Source organism: Schistocerca serialis, chromosome 3, assembly GCF_023864345.2.
Source record: "Schistocerca serialis cubense isolate TAMUIC-IGC-003099 chromosome 3, iqSchSeri2.2, whole genome shotgun sequence".
Classification (NCBI taxonomy): Eukaryota; Metazoa; Arthropoda; class Insecta; order Orthoptera; family Acrididae; genus Schistocerca; species Schistocerca serialis.
In genome coordinates, this window is record NC_064640.1 from 967,902,048 (window position 1) to 967,920,902 (window position 18,855).

The following is an 18,855-nucleotide window of genomic DNA, read 5'->3' on the forward strand; positions in this document are numbered from 1 at the left end:
ACGTAGCTCGTTCCCACTATTACTGAACACTATACTACCTCATTCCCTTATATAATTACTTTCTTCACAAATAAACAGACACATCCCTCTGCCCGTCTTCAAACTGCCACATTCCCGCTTCAACAGATTTATTCATTTATAACTTGGCTCGTAAAGAAAATCTGCACAGATTATCGTAAAGAATCACTTTTGTACCAGGCCTGTATCTATTCGTACGGAGCAAATTGATGACCACGAATATCTTTCTTCAGGTACCCGAAAGTATAGAAATTGCTGAGTTCGAGACCGCGTGGCGGATATGTAAGGGCAGACCACGAAACTTTTGCAGCGTAGTCTAAATAACCACGGCCACAAAATGCCCGTCCAAATATTGCTAAGCTTGTTTTGAGTTTGCTCCAGAAGTTTCGTTCCAAGTCCTTGCACAACCCTCAAAAGATCTCCATCTCTCCGCATGTAATTTCATTGTTTTTGGAGGATTGAAGGAGGGCATTGGTGGCCAAGGATTTGCTCTGAACGACGAGCAGCACATCTTGGTAAAGTCACAATGCAATAGGCAACCGCAAACATTGTTCCATAATGGCTATGACAGTCTCGTCTCACAGCAGCATAGACGATGTAATAGTTATGGCATTTCCTCTTGGATTATTAAACACTTCGCTTACTTCTAAGGTAGGTACTTTTTAGAAATGTTGTATAGAAATGTTCAGCAAGAGTGTCTTACCGTCACCAACACTTATGTAAGTGATTCCAAGTTTTATCTCTATTGCGATAAATACTCTACTTCCATTTCACAGACGCATATGCTTTCAATATTCACTTTCATTTGCCACAAAATCTGTCAGCCCAGTCAGTTTCGAATGGTACCTAAATTTCATTATCTTGTATCGTGTGAACACCACATCTTCTTACGAGTGCTTCCAGTCATTGTACGTTGTTTCGGCAGCAAGTCAGGGTGAAGTGGATGGAATGTAGGCAAGACTATGAAACTCTCCTCAGTGCGTCAGGAAAGTTAAGCCCCAAATATGAAAGGTTTTTGAAGTTCTCATTTAAAATTCTGTTGTCTTGATCTACGTTACCTCAGAAGATCACGTCTATAAATTTGATAGTAAACAAACAAATATAAGAACGCTTCTCCAGAATAAGAATGCCCACAGATAAACAGTTACCAAATTGGAAGCAAAACTGGTATCTCACTTTTAAAAAATTGGGATGTTAATGCCTACACTTATTTGCAGTAACTGCTTTGAACGTTGCTTCAGAACAACAGTATTTCCGGACAAACAGTGCTGAAGTGGGAACCAAAACCATATCTTGAGCCAGCCCTCAATTATTGGAAAAATTACCAAAAATGACACGCGTTCAGATTAGCTTCAGTTGCTGGGAATTACAATGCCGGCAAATAAATGACTCTGAACTAAGTGGTAACAAAAGTAGAGCACTTAGTGTGGCAGTTGAAAGGAAAAGGTACTTTAGAAGACTAAAATCGTGGTTTAGATTATTCCAAATAGGCAACTATCTGAATCATATCGTATCCGAAAAGTAAGTGGGAGATATCATGTGCTTTCGTTCAGTTTACATAGTTTACTCCTCCACTGACGTGCGTAAATTATCAACGTAAGAGCATGCAGGAAGGACCACGTGCAGGTAATCAGTTTTCTTTCCTTATTTTTAATTTTTTTCCAATGTGTTTGGCTTTATCTTATTTATAACGTATCCTCTCCTTTACTGTACTGTTTATTTTGGTTGTTTCTTTGCGTTTTTTTACATTTTTTCACATTTTGACCAATTTCTTCTTTTGTATGCTTATACTGATACGTATCTCACTGGAATAATCATATGTTTAACGTCAAACGAGAAGTGAAGCGTTTCCCGTTATGCCTTTTATCCCTTTGAAGAACTACGCAAATGTGTTTAAGGGATATTAAACGACTCACTTCAGATGCTGTATTACAACCTACAATTAAAGTTACTATAATCATTAACTTACATCGTCATTGCTAAAGTCTTTACTTTTTTGGTAATTGGTAATGTTTTCTGATATACGTATCGTTTTCTTAGTGCGTCACTGTTAGTAAAACAAGAATCGCTGCGTCATGTTGGTGTTATACTGTATATACGTCCTGACGTAAAGATAAAAGACTGGATTGAATAAGTGATCTTCATTTATGCGTGATGATTTCACAGTGTTAAATTCAAACATGTACGGGCCATATTTGACGCTCATGTCGTCTTATCCATTAGAAATGGGACGTAGTATTGCCTCTCTGTAGTATTGCTGTGCTGCTTCTTTATCATATTCGCGTTTTCAAATCGTATCAAAAAATGGTTCAAATGGCTCTGAGCACTATGGGACTTAACATCTATGGTCATCAGTCCCCTAGAACTTAGAACTACTTAAACCTAACTAACCTAAGGACATCACACAACACCCAGTCGTCAAATCGTATCAAAGTCTAATGTTACTAGTAGGTTGCCTTAGTACTATCTCTCTCTTTTACATCTGACAGACTTTCTCTCAGACACCCACTGCACTCATCTTTAGAAACCTAATCGAACAAATTACCAATATCTCAATTGCGTCATTGGTAGTTACCCTCGGTATATTTCCTTGTTTAAATAGGCTTGAAATGCTAGCTAAGAGTCGCGCTCCTTCAATGTACATCTGATTGCATGATCCCATTTGCACGAAAGGCTATACAAGATTCATTGTATCTGACGGTGTGGTTTGAACTGTCTTCTGAAAGCAATCATAAGTACATGTGGTGGCCTGTAACTGAACAATACTGTCAAATCGCGAAGTATTAGTCGCAACAATGCATCGGCCATTGTCCCTAATCGACACCAAAATATAATCATTCCGTAGAACACTGGTACCGGACTTTCTAGTTTTCCAAGATGTGGCCATCTGTAACTCAGAACGAGGATGCAATTAAGTACTCGGCGTTTTTTGGGGGCCATTTGTATTGAGCCACTTGTGTTCGAGTATTAACTCGTGGGAGTTATCTATCGATGAATCTACTCCATCTTTAGTAGAACGGATTCCAGGGTATTCTGTTGTCGCCTCCGATTTTTCAGATCAGTGTCTGCTCATTTTTTTTTACTGGTTCTGCAATATTGACAGTTCGATAGGTCTGTACATTAAATGTAATACTATGTGACATTTTCACTTCATGTAGTTTATACTAACCAGTAGCGGACTGTTCAGTGTTCGGCGAATCATTGTAGACTACTTTTGCCGAAGCTGGCTTGGGATGTCCTGAAAGAGATATCAAATGAAGAGTTACGAACTTGTCATCTGGCTTTGGGCAAGTCTCATTTAATAACAAACGATGTGTCAAATCGTTAAATTCCCCCTCCCCCCTAATGCGGACGAGATGGCATTTGTAGTCCCAAATCAAAATATGGGTATCCAAATAGCTGAATAAAGGGGAAAAAATACAAGATTGCCATGATACTTCGCCCTACAGCCGGTCCGTAATAAAGATAGATATCATTACCCGTCTATGCTAAGTACGTCCATTCAGGTTCTCTTATGGACTAATTAACTAACGTACTAGCGCATTTAACAATTCCGGATTCGCAATCGTTGTCGTTATCATCAAAATAATCAGTTGTTTAAATTTTTTAATTTTTCATGGTTTGTTCTTTTCCACTATTCTGGAGATGACCAGTTCTCCTCTCGTTACGTGGCGCAGAATCTTGAATACTTTCTCAGCCAATAGGAATAGTCGTCTTTGTGTATACGGAAGATTTCACTATTTCTTGAAAATCATATGAACGTAATGAGACACATTCAGTCGTAGAAAACATGATGGAAGTGCAGTGGTAGAACCATCCAAATAATTAAAACACACAGATATATAACAAGCGGTTCTAGGCGCATCAGCCCGGAACTGCGTGACCGCTACGGTCGCAGGTTCGAGTCCTGCCTCGGGCATGGATGTGTGTGATGTCCTTAGATTGTTAGGTTTTAGTATTTCTGAGTCTAGGGGACTGATAACCTCAGATGTTAAGTCCCATAGTGCTCAGAGCCATTTTGAATGACGCAAATAGCACTCGTAGCGTCATTCACCAACTTTAACTAACGGTCGCAATGTTCACTGATTCCAACGTGAACAAAATAGCTTTTACGCAGGTATTTAGATAAATACCTGCATTTTGTCTTGCCCTCTCGAGAGGCAGGGGCTGTATGGAGGATGTGCAAGGGCTTACCAAATTACTTCTGCAGCGTACACGAAATAACCATGGCAACAAAATGCATGTCCACATTCTGCTAGGCTCGTTACAAGTACACTGCAGATGTCTCTCTGGAAGCTATTACACATCCTCCATTCGATCATGATATCTCCCCATGTGATTTGCATGTTTTTGGGGGACTGAAGAAAGAGATTACTGGCCATAGCTTTCATTGGGGCGAAGATGAACACGACTTGGTACAATCATGATACCATAGGCAACCGCAAACTTTTATCCATAACGTCAGTGACAGACCTGTCCAGCAGTAGAACAAATGTTTTCACAGTTATGGCGATTACTCTTGATATAATAAACAGTTTACTTACGTTTTTCCCAACTGTCTGGCTGTCACTACTGCCTCATATACAAACGGTAAGTTATCACTGATACCATTCTGAGCGTAAGCATCCTGAGAGAAGTGTGGTCCATTTATTGCAATTAGATCCAATATACTTCCACCTCTAGTGGGCTTGCGAACCATCTAAGGTAGGTACTCTTATTAAAGGCATTTAGCAATGATCAACGAGGTGTCTTACCGTGACCAACACTAAGAAATGTATAATTATTCCTATCCATATCTGTATCATTACAAGCTTCTGTATTGACGACAGTCTGAATGAGGAAACAAATGAAGCGTGATGAGTTTAAGTTTAAAGATTTCAGTCACATCTGGGCGTGAGTCCGGTGGTTAATCGTTAGATCGAGTTATAAGAATATTCCCAAAATTGATACTGAGTCTTGAGGATATAATTTGGCATGCAGCTCCAGTTTTATCTCAGATGATCCGAGTTTGTTGTCCCAGGCGATAAATATAGTACTTCTATATCCCATACGCTTATGCTTTCGATATACGCTTGTATTTGCCACAATAAATCTCACCTTTGTCATCTTACATTTTTACATAAATTTCATAACCTTCTATTGTGTGGGCTCCACACCTTTTTACGAGTGCTATCAACCCTTGTAGGTTGTTGCGAATGTTTCTGCAGCTGATCAGGGTGAGGTGGACGCAAAATCCCCTAACCACAATACCCTCTTGAGCATCCCACACGCCATCAGCAGGTGGTATTATAACTGATAGTATTGCGCCACTTGGACATTTACTGAGACCCTACAGTTTTCGAAACTACAGCACAAATCTAGGAACTCCCAGCCCTGTCCAGATTGTGAAACAATCATCGCAGTCTCTGGTTCACGTCACCCACTGGTCTCAGAGCAAGAGGTCCCCTGTCTGTTTTGCGGAGAATGTTGTACATTGTAAGCTCTGTCGAAATTATATGAGTAAGGGTGTATCATAAGACTTCTGGAACACTTATTTATGAGATAATTTTTTTCAGTTTCGCCTTCTACTCGGCACAACATTCACTGCTCAATAAACGACATGCTCATTTTTCGAGCTAAACCGCTATCACTTGTGTTGGTCTCTTATGATTCCGTCAATGTCTGGTAGTCACTGGATGAATTTGCTGACCTTCACTTTGTGTTGGAATGCAGGGCTCAAATGTCGTTCATCGTACATGACTGTGGTTGTCGATATCCAACTGCTGTTAGCTAAACGGTAGGGGAATACAATATAATCAAATTCACGTGTGAAATAATAGGATTTCATTTCACGGTTCTCTTGGTTCACACTTCACTGCAATCACGAATCGTGTTACGATTTCATTACAAACACAAAACGGGAAAAAGTGAGTGGCTTACAAGGGAAACAGCAGAAACGTGTTTAACTAATAAACTCAAAGACATCCTACAGCATTCGAACCTACAGCGCTAATCTAGGCACTCCCAGCCCTGTCCAGCTAGTCATAAACTCATCGAAGTCTCTGGTTCACGCCGCCTACTCGTCTCAGAACATGAAGTCTGCGGTCATATCTGCGCAGAATTATGAATATTGTGAGCTTCGATTGGATTCAGTGAACAAGGGCGTGGATTAAGGCTTCTGCTGCTATTCACCAATACATTTTCCAGTTGCGATCCCTACTCGGTACAACCTTTACTAGTCTATTAACGACATGCGCGTTCTACGAGGTAAACCGAAATCACACGTGATCGTTGCTTATTATTCCGCAAGAGTCCGCAAGTGCGCTGGATGAGCCGGTGAACGTTACTTTGGGATGTTATATGGGCTTGAAATGCTGTTGTTCGTTCATGAGAAGTGCTTGTCGATAAATGATGCTGGCTAAACTGCAGGAGAATTCTGTGACATTAAATTCCCGTGCGAAATAATAGGACTTCAATTCACCATTCACTTGGTTCACACTCCCAAGCAATCAAAATATCTGTTCTGATTCTATCATAACTCAAAACGACAAATACGCAATGGCTTACGCTGGAGGCTGCAGTAACTGCAATGTATAAAGACAGAAAGATGTTCAGAGGAATAAATTCAAAGATGATTCGATAAAATGTGAGCACTGAACGTCTACATCACCCTTCTCGACAAAACTAAAGCGTCGCGTATATTAAAACGGTTTCAATTTAATATGCTGTCTGAATACATAACACTGATAAAATTATTAATACTGGAACACTCGCTGTAGTTCGACTGATGCACACTTCAATATTACTAACATACACGTCGTTAGTTTAAAATGGCTCTGAGCACAATGGGCCTTAACTTCTGAGGTCATTAGTCCCCGAGAAGTTAGAACTACTTAAACCTATTAGTCAACAATGGAGATTGCTTACGAATAACTCATGTTAACCATCCTAGGATATTGTACAAGTATGTGTGACCCATACTAGCCGGGTATACTGAACATCTCCAGAGAACGGCAGCATAAATTGTCACAGGTTTGTTTGACCCACGTGAGAGTGTCACTGAGATGTAGAAAAAACTGAACGGGCAGATTCTTAAAGAAAAACGGAAACTATCCTGAGAAATATTCTAAAAAAGTTTCCAAAACCGGCTTTAAATGGTGACTTTAGGAAAATGTTAGAACCGCCTACCCATCGCTCCCTTAGGGTACGTGAGGACTAATGTAGGTTAATTACAGCGTGCACAAAGGCATGTAAACAATTAATTTTCTCGCACTCCATACGTGAATGGCAAGGGAAAAGGTGTAAATAGCTGATACAATGGGACGTACCCTCTCTCACGCACTTCATAATGGTTTCCACTTTATAGACTTATATGCAGACGTAGATGGATGCTACTACGACGCCTTAGAATGAAATTCGGAAATATAATATACAGGGTGAGTCACCTAACATTGCCGCTGGATATATTTCGTAAAGCACATCAAATACTGACGAATCGATTCCACAGACCGAACGTGAGGAAAGGCGCCAGTGTAAATGGTTAATACAAACCATAAGAAAATGCACGGAAGTATGTTTTTTAACACAAACCTACGTTTTTTTAAATGGAACCCCGTTAGTTTTGTTAGCACATCTGAAGATATAAACAAATACGTAATCAGTGCCGTTGGTTGCATTGTAAAATGTTAATTACATCCGGTAATATTGTAACCTAAAGTTGACGCTTTAGTTCCACTCCTCCGCTGTTCGATCGTGTGTATCGGAGAGCACCGAATTACGTAGGGATCCAAAGGGAACGGTGATGGACCTTAGGTACAGAAGAGACTGGAACAGCACATTACGTCCACATGCTAACACATTTTTATTGGTCTTTTTCACTGACGCACATGTACATTACCATGAGGGGTGAGGTACACGTACACAAGTGGTTTCCGTTTTCAATTACGGAGTGGAATAGAGTGTGTCCCGACATGTCAGGCCAATTGATGTTCAGTGTGCTGGCCATCATTTCCTGCACACAATTGCAATCTCTGGCATAATGAATGTCGTACACGCCGCAGTACATCTAGTGTAATGTCGCCGCAGGCTGCCACAATACGTTGTTTCATATCCTCTGGGGTTGTAGGCACTTCACGGTACACATTCTCCTTTAACGTGCCCCACAGAAAGAAGTCCAGAGGTGCAAGATCAGGAGAACGGGCTGGCCAATTTATGCATCCTCCACGTCCTATGAAACGCCCGTCGAACATCCTGTCAAGGGTCAGCCTAGTGTTAATTGCGGAATGTGCAGGTGCTCCATCTTGCAGATACCACACACGTCGACACGTTTCTAGTGGGACATTTTCGAGCAACGTTGGCAGATCATTCTGTAGTAACGCGATGTATGTTGCAGCTGTTTGGGACCCTGCAGTGAAGTGAGGACCAATGAGGTGGTCGCCAATGATTCCGCACCATACATTTACAGTCCACGGTCGCTGTCGCTCTACCTGTCTGAGCCAACGAGGATTATCCACGGACCAGTAATGCATGTTCCGTAGATTCACTGCCCCGTGGTTTGTGAAACCCGCTTCATGGATAAACAGGTAGAACTGCAACGCATTCTCTGTTAATTCCTATTGACAGAATTGCACTCGATGATTAAAGTCATCACCATGTAATTGCTGATGTAGCGACACATGAAACGGAAAGTCATCGAGTAAAGGAGAAGTGGTTTGCGACGTTCCCGAAGGTAGCGTTGCTCTGCCTCTGCAGCGCCTTATCTATTTGAACGATTTAGGAAACAATCTGAGAGGCGTCTTAATTTGTTTGCACATGCTGCTGCTGCTTATCATTTAGTAAACTCATCAGATGTTCCAAACAAATTGCAAAACGATTTGGAGAGGGTAATAAGTTAAAGTTGAGTTGCACGATAAATCAGTCAAACCTAAAAGCGGTAAATTTAGCTACAGACCTCGGAATTTCAATTACGAACTATTTAAATTGGAAAGAACACATACGAAAGGCTACGTTTCATTGCGCGAACTTTTATTAAATGTAACACATGTACTAAAGAGACTGCCTAAACTACTCTTGCTCGTCCTCTTTTGGAGTACTGCACCGCTGTTTGGTATTCTTACCAGAGTTAACGGAGTGCATCGAGAAAGTAAAAAGAAGAGCAGCACCTTTAGTATTATTGAGAAATAGGGGAGCCAGTGTCACGGAGATGATACAGGATTTTGGATGGACACCGTTAAAACACAGGCGTTTATTTGTAGCGACGTATTGTCCTTACAGAAAATCATTCACCTACGTTCTCCACTGAGTGAGAAAATATTTTGATACATAATGAGAAACAATCATCGTAACGAAATGCGGGAAATCAGAGCTCACACGGAGAGATATTACTCTTCGTTTTTCCGTGAGCTCTTCGAGAGTGAAATCACAGAGAATTTATGTGACGTTGGTTCAAAAATGGTTCAAATGGCTCTAAGCACTATGGGACTTAATATCCGAGGTCATTAGTCCCCTAGAACTTAGAACTACTTAAACCTAACTAACCTAAGGACATCACAAACATCCATGGCCGAGGCAGGATCGAACCTGCGACCATAGCGATCCCGGGGTTCCAGACTGTAGCGCCTAGAACCGATCGGCCACCCGGCCGGTGACGTGTAAGGGCTTACCGATAAATTTCTTCTGCGTACTGGTATTACTACACACGAAAATTAGATGACATAGTATTCTACTACGGTTTAGGCAACGACAGTTACCAACACCCACTTGTCATGGACGACAAACGATATCTTAAGCAACTCATTCCATCTCAAAGTAAAATTCAGCGAGATCATTCAACGATTTGCCGACAATGAATTAGTCATAAACACAAAACGAAAATGTCAGCTTTTTACCAGAATGGTCGTGTCATTTAAGGAACTGTGAAGGTTGTGTCGTGTAGAATGCCAAATTGCAAATAAAATATCTGATTAGTGGGAGATGCAAAAGTCTTAATCCACGCGCTTGGTCATGGAATTTCTACAAAGTTTGAAATATGACGCATTCTCTACAGAAGTGATGACGAGCGTGATGTTCTGAGACAAGAGGGTGGCGTGAACCAGAGACTGAGAAGACAAGCTGAACTAGATTCGATAATCGCACTGTAAGTTCCAAAAACTGTTGGGTCTCCGTAAATGGGCCGCGAACGCACTACAAACAGATATTAGATCCATTTAGCCGATAGTGTGTGTGATACTCAGAATTTTTTTATCCTAGGCAATATTCCACCCTCTTCACCCTGATCAGCTGCCGAAGCATTCGCAACAACGTACGAGGATTGGAAGCAGAGTTCTAACAATATAAGGTACAGAAATCTGGGTAAAAATCCAAACTTACAGCAGTGATAATTTTTGTGGTAAATGCAGTGTACATCGGAAGCATAAGCGTATGGGTAACGGAAGTAGTGTATTTATCGTAAGACACAACTAACTCTTATCAGCTGATATAAAAATTTAGGCTACATGCCACATTATTTATCAACACTCAATATAAAGTGTGGCCATAATTTAATAACTGCATATACCTACTTATCACCGGAATCACGCAAAATTGTAACCGGAAACTTCAAAGAGAAACAACTCGCTAAAATGCATGTCCCTCATTCACAGTGTCATGATTCTATATGATTTCAATCGTATTGATATGGATAGGCATTATTAAATATTTGTGAAAGTTGGTCACGGTAAAACACCATGCACAAAACTGCTAAACGCCTTTTCTAAAAAGTATATAGTGTATATAGTTAGTAAGTCTACTTGTGATGATAATTTGTTGTATCTAATGGCAATAAATCGATAGAATGAGGATGTTCGTACTCAAAATGGTATCAGTGACTTTGAGGCGGTTGTAAGAGAGATTAGCCAGGAAAACAAGACGGTTGCGGAAACTGGTCGCAATTTCTTTATTATTTCAAGGGTATTTGACATAACTGTTAAAACATGTATCCTGCTGTGAGATGAGATTTTCAACGCCATTACGGGAAAATGATTGTGGTGCCAAGCGTAGCATTTCTGTAATAAAGCGTACGCTCCATCGTGATAAGCAAATCAGTGGGCACGAATTTCTTTGTTCAGTGCTCCAATAACATGGAAATCGCATGGGGAGGGATCGGGATCGTATGGAGAGTGTGTAAGGACTTCCAGGAAACTTCAGCAGCGTATTCAAACATGCTTAGCAGTATGTGGACAAGCATTTCGTAGCGAAAGTTATTTCGATTAAAGCGAAGTAGTTCTTTCTGAGCCCTTACACATCCTCCATAACGACCCGAAATCGCCCCATCCGGCTTACATATTTTTGGATCCCTGAAGGAAGATATTCGTGGCCGTAGATTTGCTCCAGACGTATAGATGCAGGCCTGGGCAAAATCGTGAGTAGTTATGGAAATCTGCACAAATTTTTATTATGATGCAAGTTGTAAATGAAAATGGAAGTTGAATCAGTGCAATGGCAGTTTAATGATGGCGGAGGATCCTTTCGGATCCTTAGTGAACAAAGTGGTTATTTGCAGAAACGAGATAATATTCTGTGAAGAAAATAGTTGTAATGTGTAACATGAAGAAGAGAACTGCAGTACTTGTGATAGTTTCCTGTGAGTGAGTGGGTGGCTGCAAGTCGCTGGATGGACCTGCTGAAGTTTACATTCAGATGGAATGCGGGTTTAAAATGTCGTTCGTCATACATAACAACTGTTTGTCGATTAGTGCCGTTGGCTACACCGTAGGAGAATATTACGTCATTTAATTGCCGTGTCAAATAGTAGGACTCCATTTTACAGTGCACTTGGATCACACTCCACAGCAATCACGAATCCTTTTTCTTATTCCATCATAAACTCGGAACGACAAATGACGGAATGGCTTACGTAGGAGGCAGCAGTAATTACTGTGTACGAAAGCAGCGTAATGTTCAGAGAACTGAATTCACGGACAAAGCGACAAGACGTGAACAATGAATGTCAACACCACTCAGAACAGACACTTCTCAACACAACAAAAGTGCTGCTTATCTGAATACCTTACAATTGTAAGGTATTACTGCAACACTGGCTGTAGTACTTCTGAATCACACTTCAATATCACTTGATGGAGGACACTGTCAATGAACTCTAACAAAATACCTCCAACAACCACGCTAGTGTTCCGCCAAATCAGTTGTTTAGCAAAGAAACGGTTTGGCCTTACCTAGACGTGGCCAACTTTCCTCCTGCTCTTGACTATGGCATATGACTAGATAACGCAACAAATTATACACATAATCATCGAAAGCAGGTACAGATACAGAATCGTATTAGTACTTAGGTAGCTACTTAGATAGATAAATAACATCTCCGTGTCGACGACTGAAGTACTTTACGTCAACTCCATTCGCTCATTTTCCATAAGGAGAGTTAAGAATTCATAAATTAATACAATTTTTTGAAAAAAACATGGAACACCATAATTTAAAATTATGATCAGAATGATAGTTACGACACGAAAAATTTTTCGAAAATTTAAGACTGCAGGATATGGAACCATGTTAGTTAAGTTCACTTTTGATAATACAGTTCGATGTGAAGTGATAAAATAAACGAATTTCATAACAACAAATTTAAATTTCCAAATTACTTATGACAGCCGATAGAAACAGTAAAGATTCATTTTACATTTTGATCTCGGGTAAGCACGGTTTCACTGCTTAATTTGACTAGTGAGTTAAAGCATCTGACTGCGAGAAAATCACGCGTCAGAGAGACAAATCGAATATATTTCAGTTTATTGTTATTGTCCTGAAATGATTTATTCAGTTTCATTATTCTTCATTCTTATTTAGCTCTACGTGAAGTCTGTTTGGCTCGAAAGTAATTAGCCACTGATGTGTCGAAGAGAATCACGTCCAGTAGTTGTTGCTCTCTCGCCTGAGAAGTATATTCTGCAGCAGCGGAATAACGGAGGTACCATAATAAATCAAATGTCCAAGGGAGGACAATAAGCTGAAGATAGTTGGCATCGAAAACGATCAAATTAATTCAAAGAAATGCTATTAATTCATACTGTTGCTGTTGTGCATCGTCTTGAACTGTAAAGATCGCTGATAAGAATTGTAGTCCAGTCGACCTAATGCTTCCTTAGTTAAAGTAACGAGTATATATTTTTCGTACACTTTTCCGGTTGCTGCAGCGTTTCGGAGATCCATTCGTCTCTTCTCACACTGTCCGCAGATCGTGGTTGTGCGGTAGCTTTCTCATTTCCTACGCCCGGGTTCCCGGGTTCGATTCCCGTCGGGGTCAGGGATGTTCTCGTGATGACTGGGTGTTGTGTGCTATCCTTAGGTTAGTTAGGTTTAAGTAGTTCTACGTTCTAGTGGACTGATGACCATAGATGTTAAGTTACATAGTGCTCAGAGCCATTTGAACCATTTCTTCCAACACTTTAGATGTCCGGAATCTTCGACGCAAGAAACAGAGGATTATGGAGACGATGTTCTGCTGCATCTTCAGTTCCTGAATCTTATCTCTTACGTCTGCTTTTTATTATTCTGTTTTATTCGCTTGTCAGAACTTCGAAGAAATCGTGTCTACCCTGAATATTTGCTGTTTCATTGCAACGATGCTGCTATAATAATTAGCTGGAAACTTCTTTGCTTCACCCGTCTCTGCAGGCTCAGTGCTTCCATGGTCACCGTCCTGCAATTTTCTTCTCCTCGTTACACATTCCATTTATATACTACACAGAATACTACCTCATTTCCGTAAAATTATCATTTCTTCATAGACACACAGACATGTCCCTTTGCCCGTCCTTAAACTGCCACTTTCGTGCTTCCATTACTTTTCTCAGTTATCACTTGCCTGGTAACACAAAATTTGTGTAGATGTGCCTAAGGAATCACGATTCTATCTAGGCGTGTATATTTATGTTTCGGGCACATCTTCGGCGACGAATATCTTCTCTCAGAGCCCAGAAAATATGGAAATCAGAAGGCCACAGGTTAGGGCTGTAATGAGTATGTGTAATGTCTTACCAAGAAACTTGAGCAGTGTACTCGAAATAACCATCCCAACGTTATGCTCAATGACATATTGTTAAGCTTGTTCTGAATATGCTGCAGATGTTCTGCTGGAAGCACTTACACATTCGCCATTCGATCCCGATCTCTCCCAACTTGATTTCCATGTTTTCGAAGTACTGAAGTAAGACATTCGTGGCCATCGATTTGCTTCTGACGTAGAGGAGCAGGCCTTGGTATAACGTATATCCACTGGCTCCCACTTATATAACAGCCTCAAGGTCAGTGATACGACTCTGAGTATAAATATCCTCATACAGGTTCAGTCAGTTTCTTGCCGTTAGATCGAATAAATTTCCATCACGAGTGGGCATCCGAACTAATTAGGTACTTTTAGAAAAGTCATTTAGCAATGTTCAGCAAGGTGCCTTGCCATGACCAACACTTATAAATGTTTAATTATTCCTATCGATAGAGCTATGATTAAAATCTTCTCCAAACAGGGCAGTATGAATGAGGAACATACACCTCAGGGAGATGAGTTCGGCTTTAAAATTTTCGGATACATCTGGGAGTGAGTCGGGTGGGCAGTAAGTATATCCAGTTATAATACTTTCCCCATATTGATACTGAGTCTTGCCTAAATATTTGGGCATGCCGCTTCAATTTGTATCTCAGTGAGATCTGAGTTTGTTGGCTCTTGCGATAAATACACTACTTCCACTTACCACACGCTTATGCTTTCGATTTACACTTACATTTACAACAAAAATTAGCACCGCTGTCAATTTCTATTTTTACCTACATTTCTGTACCGTGTATCTTGTGTACTCCACACTTTTTCACGAACTCTGCCCATCCTTGTACGATGTTATGAATGCTTCGGCAACTGATCAGGGTGAAGTTGATGGAATGTCGCCTAGGCTAAAAAAGCCTCATGAGTATCCCACATGCCACCAGCTATATAGATCTGATCTCGGTTTGTAGTGCGCCACTGACCCATTTACGGAGGCCACACAGCGCTAATCTATTAAGCCCCAGCTCCGTCCAGCTTGTCACACAATCTTCAAAGTCTCTGGTTCACACCGCCCACTCGTCTCAGCACAAGGGGCCGTTGATCAGTTCTGCGGAGAAAGCTGCATATTGCAAGTTTCGTTGAATCTCCGGGAGTAAGGGCGTGGATTTTAACTTCCGCAGCGCCTGTTCATCAAATTCATTTTTTTTCCAATTTCGCAACTCTCGTCAACTCGGTACAACACTCTCTGGTTCATAAGCAACTTACGAATTTTGCTGGTATTACCGCTTTCATTTGTGTTTGTTCCTTATGATTAATTCAGTGTATGCAAACTGCCGAAGTAACCGCTGAATTTTACTTTGAGCTGGAATGCGGGATTAAAATGTCGTTTGCCGTACGTGACAAGTGCTTATCGATAACTGCCGTTGGTTAAACCGTGGGAGGATACTATGTCATCAAATTCACGGGTCAAGTTATAGCACATCATTTAACCCTTTGCTTGGTTCACTCTTCACAGCTCTCACTAATCATAATCGTATTCCACCACAGACTCAAAACGACAAATACGGAATTTCTTATGTAGGGGGCAGTAGTAATTGGTATGTATTAAAGCAGAAACATGTTCAGAAGACTGACAAGGTGTGAACTGTAAATGTGTACACTAATGAGTACAAACATTTCTCATTACAATAAAAGTGGTGCACACCTTAATATCTTACAAGTGTTATAAATTAATACACTCTCGCAACACTTAATATGGATTAAAATATTAATACAAGAACACTCGCTCTAGTACTATTGAAGCATATTACTCAGTACAGATAACTGTCAATCAACAATCACGAAATGCCATCAACAGATCTGCTACTGTATCCCCAAAATTATTTATTACTGCGCCAATACTTTCGTCTAACCTACACGTCCCCCCCCCCCCCCCCCACCACCACCGAACCATAAACTTTGCTGCTGGTGGGAAGACGTGAGTGCCTCAGTGATACATAGCCGTACCACAGGTGTAATGCTTCCTCAAGAGGGGCACCAGCCACTTCTGTAGTTGCATTGGCAACAGTCTCGATGACTGACTCATATGGCGTTTTAAAACCATCGAAAACGACCTTGAAGTGCTGGTACTGCAAACGGAGGAAATCGAGAGATAATTACTGCCGCATTTTTCCTGAGGGCTCGCCGCTCTACTGTATGGGTAAATGATGATGGCACCCTCTTGGGATAAACTTTCCGGAGGTTTCCAGAAAGCCCATTCTGAAAGTACTTGTGTGGAGTGTAGCACGATAAGCAGAGTACACAATAATCGAATAGAAGATTTTGAAACGTCGTGGTACAGAAGAAAGCCGAACATTCGATTGGTAGATCACGTAACTAATGAGGGGGTACTGAATAGGGTTGGGGAGAAGAGAAATTTGTGGTACAACCTGGCTAAATGAACGGATTCGTTAGTAGGACACACTTTGAGGCATCAAGGGGTCACCAATTTAGTAATGGAGGGGAGCGTAGGGGTTTTAAGTCGTAAAGGGAGACGAAGATATGAATACAGTAGGCAGATTCAGAAAAAAGTAGGTAACAGCAATTGCTCGGAGATGAAGAAGATTGTGCAGGGTGGAGTAGAATGAAGAGTTACATCAAACCAGTCTTTAGACTGAAGACCAAAACAACAACCTACACGTGGGTAGCCTAGCTTCTGCCCTAGGCTATGGCATGTCTTGATTCCACACACGGATATGCACACATAACCATATAAAGTAAGTACAGATATAGTAGAATTGTAATATTATTTATGTAGGTAGTTAGAAGGATAAATAATTTCCCTGTTTCGACGAATGAAGTGCCATGTGTCAAAACAGTTTGCTTCCTTTTTTATAAGGAGAGTTAAGAATGTATGAATTAATACGAATTACCGAAAATTATTGAACATATTGAATTAAAAGATCAGTGAGACTCAAACCTGAGACTTGAAATGTTTATCGAAACTATATGGCTGTAGAGTATGGAATCATGTCAGTTACGTACAGTTTTGATAATACAATTAGCTGAGAAGTGATAAAATAAACAGACCTTACAAAACAAACTAAATATCGAAATTCCTTATGGCAACTGATGAAATAAGTTATGATTTATTTACATATTGGTCGAAAGATTGAATTCATTGCTTTATTTAAATAGTAGTGGCTACGTATAAATTACGCGTCCTTGTGAAAAGTCGAATATAATTTGTGTTTATTGCCCTTGTCCTGAAGTAACTTAGTCAGCTTCGTTATTCTTCACAGTATTTATCTCTACGTGTAGTCTGCTACATATTGTTTAGCTCGAATGTAAATAGCCTCTGATGTGTCGAAAATGATGGCTGTCAATAGGGAAATGTAGTAGCTCCCTCACCTGAGATGTATCTCCTGAAGCAGCTGGATATCGCAGGAGCCATAGTAAATCGTATGTCCACAGGAGGACGGTAATTTGACGATGGGTCATATCGAAATCGAATAAATTAATCCACAAAGATTCTATTAAGTCACACTGTTGCTACTGTGAATCGTCTTGCTTCGGAAAGTTCGCTGATAACAATTGTATTTCAGTCACCTCCTGTTTCGATGCTTATAATAATGAGTTCATCTATTTCGTACACAGTCCCCGTTGGTGCATCGTATATTCTCGTTTTGTTAGGTCGGGAAGTCCCTTCTCACACTTTCGATGTCTGGAATATTCGACGCAGGAAACACAAGATTATCGAGACGACGTTCTGCTGAACCTTCAGTATCAATCTTATGTCCTATATCTGTTTACCTTTTGTCCTTTCTTGTCTGTTGACAATTTCGAAGAAATCGTGTCTTCTCTGAAAATTTGCTTTTTCACTGGAACGGTGGTGCTATGACAAATAACAGGAACCTTTATCGTCTCACACGTTTCTACACCCTCAAGCTTCTTCCATTCTCATGGTACTGCTATTCTCTTCTCCACATAACACGTTCCCACTATTACTGAACACAATACTACCTCATTCCCTTAAATTATTACTATCTTCACAAATAAACCGACACTTCCCTCTGCCCGTTTTCAAACTGCCACATTCCCGCTTCAACTGATTTATTCATTTAGAACATGGCTCGTAATGAAAATCTGCCCAGATTTGCCTAAATAATCACTTTTGTACCAGGAACAAATTCGTACGGAGCAAATTGATGACCACGAATATCTTTCTTCAGGTACCTGAACGTGTGGAAATCGCATAGTTCCAGACTGCCTGGAGGATATGTAAGGGCAGACCACGAAACGTCTGCAGCGTAGTCAATATAACCATGGCCACAAAATGCCCTTCGAAATATTGCTAAGCTTGTTTTGAGTTCACTGCAGAAGTTTCGTTGCAAGTCCTTGCACAACCTCCAAAAGATCTCGATCTCTCCCCATGTGATTTCCTTGTTTTTGGAGGATTGAAGGAGGACATTGGTGGCCATCGATTTGCTTTGAACGAAGTGGAGCACGTCTTGGTACAGTCACGATGTAATTGGCAACCGCAAACATTGTTCCATAATGGCTATGACACTCTTGTCTCACAGCAGTATAAATGATGTAACAGTTAAGGCATTTCCTCTTGAAACATTAAACAGTTTGCTTACGTTTTCTTTAACTGTCTCGGTTTAATGGGCTGCTTCTTATACAACCGCAATAAAATCACTGAGAACATTTTGAGTATGAACGTCCTCAGGCAGGTCTAGTCCATTAACTGCCATCAGATTGAATATATTTCCATTACGAGTTGGCTTCTGAACTATCTAACGTAGGTAATTTTTAGAACAGGTATTTAGAAATGTTCAGCA